Raw genomic sequence first — 11,300 nt, forward strand, 5'->3', positions numbered from 1 at the left:
TATCCTTTATCCGATGTACTAACATTTTGGCAATTAGTTTGTATATCACCGGCATCAAAGTAATTGGTCTCCAGTCATCCATAGTCTCACAAAGAATCTTTTTGGGCACAAGCCTCACCAGACCATGCTTCCAAGCTGAGGGAAGATGTTGGTGCTGCCATGCTGCATTAATAAACTGCAGAACTGGACCCTTCAATTCTGGCCAAAAGGCTTCGAAAAATTCAACCGTCAGACCATCCCAGCCAGGGGATTTATGTTTACCCAAATGCTTAAGGGCTTCCTCCAGTTCATCATCTGAAAAAGACATTTCCAGCATTAAGGCTTTTTGCGAGGAGACAATGGGAGAAACAAGCTCAGTAAATCTGTTACGAGCCAATGCAACCTGAGGTGCAGAAGAAGAAGGCTGAGAATAAAGGAGCTGAAAGTGATCCAGACATTGTTTTTCAAGCTGAGAGAGAGATTGGGTCCAGAGACCATCTGATTTCCTTACCCTCATGATAGATTGGCTTTGCCTATGTGCATGTAAGTTCCGGAAAAAAGATTTAGAGGAACAACCCTTATCTAGCATGGGTTTAACTCTGGCCCTAATCTGCCATTTAGACAGCTTGCGTTTGTCATTGGCATCAATTATAGAGGAGGCACAAGATAATAAATGCTGTTCAGAATCAGATAGAGATCTTTGATGACTAATCTGTACAAGATACTGCTTGTATGATTTTGCCCACTGGATATGCTGTCTAGTTTCTGCCAAGTACCATCTTCCATATTCCTTGATGACATTTTGAATACGATTTATGAAAGAGATCCAAGCAAATTCCAGATCCTCCTGAGCATGGGATAGCAATGGCTTGCAAGCCAGTCTGATCATATGCTGAAATTTTTCATGAGAAAGATAGAATTGATTAATCTGTAAATTTCTGACTGAGGAGAGCTACAAGTCATCCAGAGGCATACCAAAAGAAAGGGTGAGCCAAAGTGGAGTGTGATCAGATAGTTGTTGTGAATAATCAGTCCACATCTGACATGTATATTCATCATATTGCTGAGCATGAATGAGAGAAAATCTATCAAGCCTGGCCCAATAATCTGTGAAAGCATTATGATGATATGTAAATCCCATCACTGAAGGATGAGTTGCTGTCCATAAATCTGCAAATCGAAGTGATGATGTCATGTGTTCCCATTGCTGGATTTCAGAGGACAGCATATGTGAATTATGCGTGGTATTGTCCTTCCAGTGAGGAGAATTGTTGAAATCCCCACAAAGTAGAGCATTAGAGGACCAAGGATATTGCTTTATGGAGTTCCACATTTGAGCTCTGGAAGCTGAATTTTGAGAGGCATACAAAGATCCTATTTCAAAAATCTCTCCATTGATCATACATTGAATAATCATCCATCTTCCACCTAGATCATTATGTGCTAGCAAGGGTTGCAGATCATGTCTGGCTAAAATGCACAGCCCAGAGAATTGTTCCGATCCTGAATAGAATATATCATATCCTGAAAAAAACCCATGCTGTCCAGCAAAAAAATGCTGATTATGCTCTTGGAGACATACAACATCCGGATGAGTTGTACACACATACACATACACATACACATACACATACACACATACATACTTTTTTTTTGGGTGAGAAGAAATATTTTATTGCAGTGAAATAATTACATTCATAAGTACTCCAAAAGTGGAGTAACTACTACTCAACCGAAAATCTCAGTATAAGCCATATATACATCATGATCAATCAGATGAGTCTGAAAGCAATCATAAAACGATTGCTGAAGAGACCGTTTGAAAAAAATGAAAGATGGAAAGGTAGTATCACCAAAAACTCTATGATTTCTATCCATCCATAGAGTCCAAAGTGCCGAGTAGTGCATCCAAACAGAAAATAGATTAAAAAATATCTAGCGGGATGAAAACCAAATAACCAGAAGAACCTGCCAATAGTAATAGTAGGAAATCTCGCTCGAAGCCCCTGACGAATAAGAGCGAGGAAATCACAAGTATGTGGACAGTGCCATAAAATGCGAAGCACAGATTTAGCAGAATGTAGGTATCCGTGGCAAACAGCCGGGGCAATATGTCTATGCGCAAGTAACTGCCCACATGGGAAAATGCGAAGTAGAACTCGCCAGAGGAAAAGTTGTTGCCGAAGAGGGACTTTATAGTGCCAAAGGAGACGTAGCCGCTTTCTCCACCACTTTGATGGACGATCCATATGCCAAACAGAATTGGCTCTGTCAGAAACCCAAGGCGGAGGTAACAACACTTTATATAGAGAAGGCATTGTGATATGTGATAGCTTCAAAGGACGGGTTGAAGAAGAGGAAGAATGAAGAGTCCAATCCTCAAGCCTATCCTGAAGTTCCAAACGAGGTACCGGCAAGAAAGGGTGGAGCATTTCTGAAATTTTGTGCCATAAAGGACGATAATGAGCTCCCAAACCATACTTGCTAGCAGCCACAGAAAAGGATAAAAGAGTGCCATCATCCTGAAGTACATTCGCCACAGTAGCAATACCTTTGAAATATATAAAATAAGAACGCGTGGGTTCTTGTATAACCAAAGGAGGGTGGAATACTTTGGACCAATAAATATTCTCAGCCCTCAAGGAATTTCCCAACAAAGAATCCCTGCCATTCCATTCCAAGTGGGATAAAATATGCTTCCAATCAAGAAGCAAACGAGACACAAAAGGGCAGCCTCTGATCTTGCCTTGAATAGAGCCAAATAGAAAATCCCACTGTGTGGGCTGCCAATGCCCAAAAGCAGAAGTATCAATATGCAACAAAAGAGAGCGGATCATGAAAGCCCAAGGCTGATCCCCTTGCATAAACTGCAACATCATTTTTCCCGTGTGAGCAATTATATGCATTTGAATATTGAGTATGTTCAAACCCCCGTGCATCTTTTGAGAGCAGAGACGATGCATAGAGAGTAATATGAGACTTTTCTTGCCATTTTTTGAACACCAAAAAATCTCCATGATAGCAGACATAAAGGAAACCAAATCTGCCTTAGTAAATATGATGAGGGGTAGATAGAATTATATGTATGCTATTAAAATGGATTGCGTTATTCGCAAGCGAACATGTAATGGTCAAGATGCAAGCTTCCAATATTCAAGTTTTTTCCTCAGCTTTGTGAGCACCCAATCAGTTTGTTGAGAACGAGTGAACCCCCAACCTAGAGGATAGCCAAGATATCAAATCAATTGAGAAGGTGGAACAATTTCCCCCGGCCACAAAAGACTATGCCAGTCTTTAGCATGCAACGACAATAACTTGGATTTCTGAAAATTCACATGAAAACCAGCAGCTAAGCTATATGTGGAAAGAGCCTGCATAATCAAGGAGAGATCGCTCCAAGTATTTTTTGGGGTAAAGAAAGAATCATCTGCATATGCTTGAGCGATCATGCTACGGCTGCCAGGAATTTCCAATCCATGCAACATCAAAAGTTTTGGCAATATCAACCAACTTGCAATAGCAAAACATCTTGCTGCATATATTTGGCATATTCGATTCCAACATAGGCCCTAGCAATGTTGTCTGTGATGTGCCTACGAGGAACAAAACCATATTGTGCAGGATGCAAGCCATCATGCAAATAACCTTTTGTCCGATCAACAAGCATTTTGGTTGTAAATTTGTAAATAACTGGCATAAGCGTGATAGGTCTCCAATCAGCCAAAGATTCACAAATTTGCTTTTTTGGAAGGAGTTTAACAAGACATCTCTTCCATGTGTCTGGCATTTTCTGATTTTGCCAAGCAGAATTGATCATATGCAGCAAAGTATGCTTCAGGAGAGGCCAATACTCTAAAAAAAGCTCAATTGTAAGACCATCCCATCCTGGAGATTTCCATCTATCACAGGATTTGATTGCATCTGACAGTTCCCTTTCAGTAAAAGGTTCCTCCAATTCCAAAGCTTGAGTAGTGGAGATAATAGGAGAAACATGCTGTAAAAGTAAATTTCTTGTAGACAAAACTTGCTGCGAGGGAGGATCTGCATAACCAAACTGTTGAGAAAAATGATGTACAAGACAGAAGCAAGCTGTGACCGTGATGTAGTCCATGAACCATCAGGCCTAAGCACCCTGCAAATGTTTGTTTGTAATCTCTTCTGATGCAAGCTTTTGAAATTTTTTTTGGAAGAACAATCTTTATCTGTGAAAGCTCTTTGTCTTGCTCTGGTCTCCCATTTAGCAAGTTTCCTGTGATCATTGATTTGGAGACAATGTTTAGCTTGGCATAGTGTTGTTTGCTCATGCAAGAACAAAGGACGAAGGTGATTGAGTTCAGTGAGGTCTTGGCAAGTCAATTTAGCGTGAGCAACAGTTTCCCTCAGAGTCTTCATGTAAGACTTGCCATAACCTCTAATTACAACTTGCATTTTGGAAACAAAAGAATTCCATGCATTATCACAATATCAAAGTGGCTCTGAGAAGGCAGAGATTGATAGGCTTTAATAACCAGTGCCTTGAAAGCAACATGCTGCAAATAACTTTTATTCACAATCAGATGACGCCTTTTAGGCAGTCTGTCATCTGGCATATCATGAAAAGATAGCCTCAACCATAACGGTGTATGATTTGAATGCACAAAGGCATAGTCAACCCACATTTTGGATGTAAGATTATTATTTTGTTGCGGAGCTACACTATACCAACGATCCAGACGGGCCTGGTAAGAAGAAAGGGCATTATGTTGAAAACTGTATCCAAGTGACAAAGGCTGCAATTCCTTCCAAAGATCAACCAAATCAAGATGAATCAGTAATTGAGACCATGCATACCTTTCAGAGGTTAACATATGAGTACTTCCTGATGTATTATCACCCTGTTGCGGAGCATTATTGAAATCCCCACATATAAAGGCATGATATCTCCGTGGATATCGTTGCATGGCATCCCAAATTACACTTCTATTCCGAGAAGATTGAGGTGCATATATAGAAGCAAATTCAAACACCACACACACTTTTTTTTTGTGAGAAAAAATATTTTATTGTTGTAAAATAATTACATTCATAGTTACTTCAAAAGTGGAGTAACTACTACTCAACTAAAAATCTCAGTATAAGTTGTATATACATCATGATTAATCAAATGAGTCTGAAAGCAATCATATAACGATTGTTGCAGAGATCGTTTGAAAAAAAGAAAGGTGGAAAAGTAGGATCACCAAAAATTCTATGAATTCTGTCCATCCATAGAGTCCACAGTGCCTAGTAGCGCACCCAAACAAAAAATAAAATCAAAACCCTTTCTAGCTGGATGAAAACCAAACAACTAGAAGAACGTGCGACAGTACGAAATCTCGTTCTAAGCCCTTGTCGGATGAGAGCGAGGAAATCACAAGTGTGTGGACAATGCCAGAAGATGTGAAGCACAGATTCAGCAGAATGTAGACATCTGTGGCAAGTAGCCGGAGCAATATGTCTATACGCGAGTAACTGCCCAGATGGTAAAAGGCCAAGTAGGACTCGCCAAAGGAAAAGCTGTTGTCGAAGAGGGACTTTATAATGCCAAAGGAGGCGGAGCCGCTTTCTCCACCACTTTAGTGGGCGATCCATATGCCAAATAGAATTCGCTCTGTCAGAAATCCAAGGCGGAAGTAATAACACTTTATACAGAGAAGACACTATGATATGTGAGAGCTTCAAAGAACCGGTTGAAGAGGAAGAAGAATGTAGAATCCAATCCTCAAGCCTATTTTGAAGTTCCAAACAAGGTACCGGCAAGAACAGTTGAAGCATTTCTGAAATTTGATGCCATAAAGGACGATAATGAGCTCCCAAACCATATTTGCTAGCAGCCATAGAAAAAGATAAAAGAGTGCCATCATCTTGAAGTACATCTGCCACAGAAGAAATGCCTTTGAAAGATAGAAAATAAGAACGCCTGGGTTCTTGTATAGCCAAAGGAGGGTGTAATACTTTGGACCAATAAATATTCTCATCCCTCAAGGAATTTCCCGACAAAGAATCTCTGCCATTCCATTCCAAGTGGGATAAAATATGCTTCCAATCAAGAAGCAAACGAGAGACAAAAGGGCAGCCTCTGATCTTGCCTTGAATAGAGCCAAATAGGAAATCCCACTATGTAGGCTATCAATGCCTAAAAGCAGAAGTATCAATATGCAACAAAAGAGAGCGGATCATGAAAGCCCAAGGCTGATCCCCTTGCATAAACTGCAACATCATTTTTCCCCTGTGAGCAAGTATATGCATTTGAATATTGAGCATGTTCAGACCCCCGTGCATCTTTGGAGAGCAGAGAGGATGCATAGAGAGTAATTTGAGACTTTTCTTGCCATTTTTTGAACACTAGAAAATCTCCATGATAGCAGACATAAAGGAAACCAGATCTACCTTAGTGAACATGATGAGAGGCAGATAGAATTGTATGTATGCTATCAAAATGGATTGCGTTATTCGCAAACAAACATGTAATGGCCAAGTTGCAAGCTTTCAATGTTCAAGTTTCGCCCTCAACTTTGTGAGCACCCAATTAGTTTGTTGAGAACAAGTGAGCCCCCAACCTAAAGGATAGCCAAGATGTCGAATCAATATAGAAGTTGAAACAATTTCCCGAGGCCACAAAAGACTATGCCAGTCTTTAGCATGCAATGGCAATAATTTTGATTTCTGAAAATTGACACGAAGACCAGCAACCAAACCATATGTAGAAAGAGCCTGCATAATCATGGAGAGATCGCTTTGAGTATTTTTCGGAGTAAAGGAAGAATCATTAGCATATGCTTGAGCGATCATGCTACGGTTGCCAGGAATTTTCAATTCGTGCAACATGCCAGTGTCCAAGAGGTGGTCCATATATTGAAGCATTGGATGAGAAGCTATGGCAAAAAGTAAAGCACTGAGGGGACATCCTTGCCGAACAGAACAACCAAGAGTCCAGGAGGTAGAAATATCCCCTGAAAGTATGCAGGTAAGGTAGCTTTACTATCTTGATATAGGCAATGTTGGAACATAGTCTATGGTATGGTTGTATTATCTCAGTTGCACTATTGGATCTTTTCAGTTATATCATTTTCATGATTCATTGCTCTCTTGCTCTCTCTCGCTTGTGTCCTGGGTGTCTACCCCAACATTTGGTATCAGAGCTCAGCTCTGTGTTGAGAGAGTGAGGTGAACTCACTGAGAGGAGCGCTTGAGGCTCAGCCTCCTGTTTTGCGCTTTTGCTGCAAACAGGCTCAGCCTGTGTGTTGTGAAAGTCTTTTGCGAGTGAATGCTCTTTCTCTTTAGGGGGGGCTCTTCTTTCTGAGTTTTCTGCTGAATAGCTTGCTGGGTGATCTCCTTAGGGGGGGGTTGTGAGTTATTTGCTGTGAAGGAAATTGCTGAGAAGAGTTCTTCGTGAAAAAGAAGAGAGTTCTTTGTAAGGAAGAGAGTGTTTCTTGAGAAAAGAACAAGTTCCTTCGTGAGATAGCATTCTTTGTAGAAGAGCACCTTGCTGAAAAAAAAAAAAAAAAAAAAGAGATGTTTTTCTTAGAGAAAAGAGTGTTCTTCGAGAGGAGTTCATTGAGCATTCTTTCATTGAGCATTCTTTCTGTGAGAGAGGAGAGTTCACGCAGGTGGCTGGAGAACAGTGTCACAGGAAGGCTTCTTTGCGAGGACTTCAACTCCTCAAAGCAAGTGCTCGTTGTGCGTTCAGGAGAAGGGTGGTGACACGCGCAAGCGAAGCCAGGCTGCTGGAGGAGAATCGCGGCGCAGACGAACACAGAAGCAGAGAACTGGCGCGAGCACGCCACGCCACAGGCGAATCAGGCCATCGCGACCAGCAACCGAGCACTCGCGGGTAGACAGAGGAAGGCGACGCGCGCAGTTCGTGGTCCAGCCAGGCAAGGCGAGCGGACTCAGCAACACAAGCACTCCGCCAAAAACGCGGCAAGCAAGCGGCGACAGGCGAAGGCGACGTGCAGGGTGGCGGCGAAGGCCATAGCCACAGCCAACTTTGGAGCCACACCAAATTTTTAGGGCATTTTTTCCAAGTTAGACTAACTGTGGTTAGTTTAGCTAACCGGTGCCAATTTGGTTTGATTTTTGGCCCCAGGCCAAATTTTTGGGGAAAGGCTAAAAAGCCCCCTAAACTCCTTTGTATTTGGCATTCCTTTGTATTTTTGGGCTTTCTTGAAAAATTCTAAGTCCTAACAAAGGATTTTGCCCTTTGTAAAAGGGCATTCGGAGCACATTTTGACGTGCTGTAGAGCACCCGCTTGGCCAAATTTGGTCAAACTGAGCCTGCACATCAATTACCTGTATACAGGTCTTGAGTTGTGACACTCCAAGTGTCTGATAAACTCTGCCTACCTGTGGTATTTTTGACCCCGAAAGGTGCCCCCAGGAGCAAACTGCGACACAGACAAAAAGTGCTCACAGTCCAATTTTTGGACCATTTTCTGAGCAATTTTCGGGCAGTTTCAAGCAAAATCAACAGAGGTATTTCATCTTTGTCATACCCTCTGTCCATTGTACTGTTGTTCTATTTCATTCGGTATCACTTTTGGATACCCGGGCATCTGTTATAGCCCTTCAAAAACAGGTGCAGGGACAGGTACAGGACAGGTGCAGGTCAATTTTTCTTCCAGATTTCTTGCAGATTTTTAGCCATGGCATCTGAGTCATTTTCATTTGCTGAGCATGACAAACTTGACGGCACAAACTATGGTCTTTGGGCCTTCATGGTCAAGCATTTGCTGATAGGCAAAGACCTATGGGAGCTTGTGTCAGGTGAAGAGAAAAGGCCAGCAGGCCCTACTGCTAGTGCATCTTCAAGCAGTACATCGTCTTCTAGCAGTACAGTCACTGCCACTACCACGCCCGCGCAGAAGGCATTTGACAAAAGGAATGGACTTGCCATGTCCATCCTTGTGCATTCAGTCAAAAGGAACATTATGACCACATTGAAGTCATGCCAGACGGCACATGATGCATGGACCACATTGGAAATGATGTACAATGTGAAGAATGAGGCGAGAATTCTAGCTTTGGAGAATGAACTCAAAGCTCTCAAGATGACTGAGCATCAGTCTGTTCTTGAGCATACATCCAAGCTCACTGATATCAGAGATCAGTTCGCTGCCTTGGATGAAGCCATTAGTGACCGGAAGATGGTCACTCTCACTCTGAATAGCTTGGCGCCTTCTTACAGAAATTTTACGTCATCTTTAAACCAGATCATGCGGGTTGCACCAGTCTCTTACCAAGAGCTGGTTGGTTTGTTATTGCAGGAAGAGCAAACCATGAGAAACTTTGATCAAGGTGGCACTCATGAAAAGGCATATGCCATGCATGGCCGAGGCAGAGGCAAAGGCCAGGCCAAAGGCAAAGGACCGGCTCAGCCGACACCTCAGGTGGCTCAGCCACAGAAAAAGCAAAATAGGTGGACTCCTAAGAAACAGGAGCCACAGCCGAAAGCACAAGAAGCGAAGCCTATCAAAGGCACCTGCCACTATTGTAAGCTACCAGGCCACTATGCCAATACATGTCAGAAGAAATATGCAGACTCTTTGAAGAAGGGTAAGGCAAATCTTGCCCAAGATGATGCAGATGAGAAGTCTGAGCAGGCACACACAGTGTCAGATGAGAAAAGCTACTGTTTTGCTGTAGATCTCAGAGAGATTTCTGATGCAGACAGTTCCCAGCCCTCTACTTCAGAGGTGATGCTTGTTATGAATGATGCTTGGTGTATCGACAGTGGTGCATCAAAGCACATGACTCCTCGCAAGGAGTGGTTTGATGAATATGCATCCTCAGAGGGCAGATTTGTGACATGTGCCAACAATGCTAGACACAAGGTTCATGGAATTGGGGATGTGCCAATTAAATTTTCTGATGGCAAAACCCAATTCATTCGTGATGTGTGGCATGTTCCGGGTCTGAAGAGGAACTTGATTTCAGTTCCTACATTGGCAGTGAAGCAACACATGCTTGTGGAATTCCAAGATTTGCAATGCCGGATCAAGGATCCTACCAAAGATTTTCAGGTTGTTGCTACTGGTTCTTTCCATGATGGTGTATACACATTGGATGCATCTTCACCAGGAGAGGTTGCCATGGCAGTGACATCTCAGGATTTGGTCTCTTTGTGGCATGCACGGTTTGGGCACATCAACACCAGGAGCTTGCAATTTTTGTCCACCCATAACATGGTGACAGGCATGCCGGCTCTTCCAACACCCAAATCAGAATTATGTGAGCATTGTGTGCTTTCGAAAATGCACAAACAGAAATTTCCCCTTGCAGGAGCAGTCAGAGCTACCGAAAGGTTGCAGTTGGTGCATTCAGACGTGTGTGGGCCACTCAGTGTTGCCACACATGCCAAGGCAAACTACTTTGTGACGTTCATAGACGACTTCTCAAGATTTGCATGCGTCTTTCTGATGAAGGACAAATCTGAAGTCTTTGCCTATTTTCAGGAATACAAAGAGCTTGTTGAGAACAAGCTAAACTTGAAAATCAAGACCCTACGGTCTGATAATGGGGGAGAGTATCTTTCCAATGCCTTCACAGCTTATTTGGCAAAGCATGGGATCAAGCATCAGCTGTCCACTCCCTACAGACCACAGCAAAATGGTGTTGCTGAGCGGAAAAACCGCTCATTGCTTGACATGACCAGGTGCATGTTGTCTCACAAGCACCTGCATAAGAAATTTTGGGGAGAGGCTGTCATGACAGCCACATACATTCAGAACAGGTGTCCAACCAAGGCCTTGGTTGACAAGACACCATACGAGGTGTTCTATGGGTCTCCACCGAAAGTGGGACATCTCAGGATTTTTGGTTCTGTTTGTTATGCTCTTGTGCCAAAGAAACAGAGAAAGAAGCTGGACAATAAGGCAGTGAAATGCATATTTGTGGGGTATTCACAGGCCAGCAAAGGTTACAGACTCTGGAATCCGGACACACGGTCCATTGTTCTTAGCAGAGATGTAAAGTTTGCTGAGTGTGACACTTTACCGGACACTCTACCAGATGTCAGAGATAGCATGGATGCACCCTTGACTATTCTCAACTTCAGTATGCCTACTGAACAGTCCGAGCAAGTTGCTACAGCACCCCAGAATATACAGCAAGGTCCTCAGCCCGCTGTTGCATCAGAACAGCCCCTCATTGTATATAACAGGAGACCAAAGGTTGCTCCAGTTACTGCTGTACCAAAACAGCAAAAACAGGCTGTCATTCTGCCACAAGAGGCCCAGCCTCATGGCATGCAGACAAGGTCCAAAACAGCCCAGAAAAATCAGGTCAATTTAGCCTTGATGGCT

At 42.8% G+C, this 11,300-nt stretch overlaps 1 protein-coding gene across 1 annotated transcript in view; it reads left to right on the forward strand.

Moving 5' to 3' along the window:
• The window catches only part of LOC147901527 (chromatin remodeling protein DDM1-like), a 128,085-nt gene that overhangs the window by 17,411 nt on the left and 99,374 nt on the right, over positions 1–11,300 (forward strand). The window lies entirely within an intron of this gene.

Source organism: Dipteris shenzhenensis, chromosome 5 (assembly GCF_047967505.1).
Source record: "Dipteris shenzhenensis isolate YYH24624 ecotype China chromosome 5, Dip_SZ_1.0, whole genome shotgun sequence".
Classification (NCBI taxonomy): Eukaryota; Viridiplantae; Streptophyta; class Polypodiopsida; order Gleicheniales; family Dipteridaceae; genus Dipteris; species Dipteris shenzhenensis.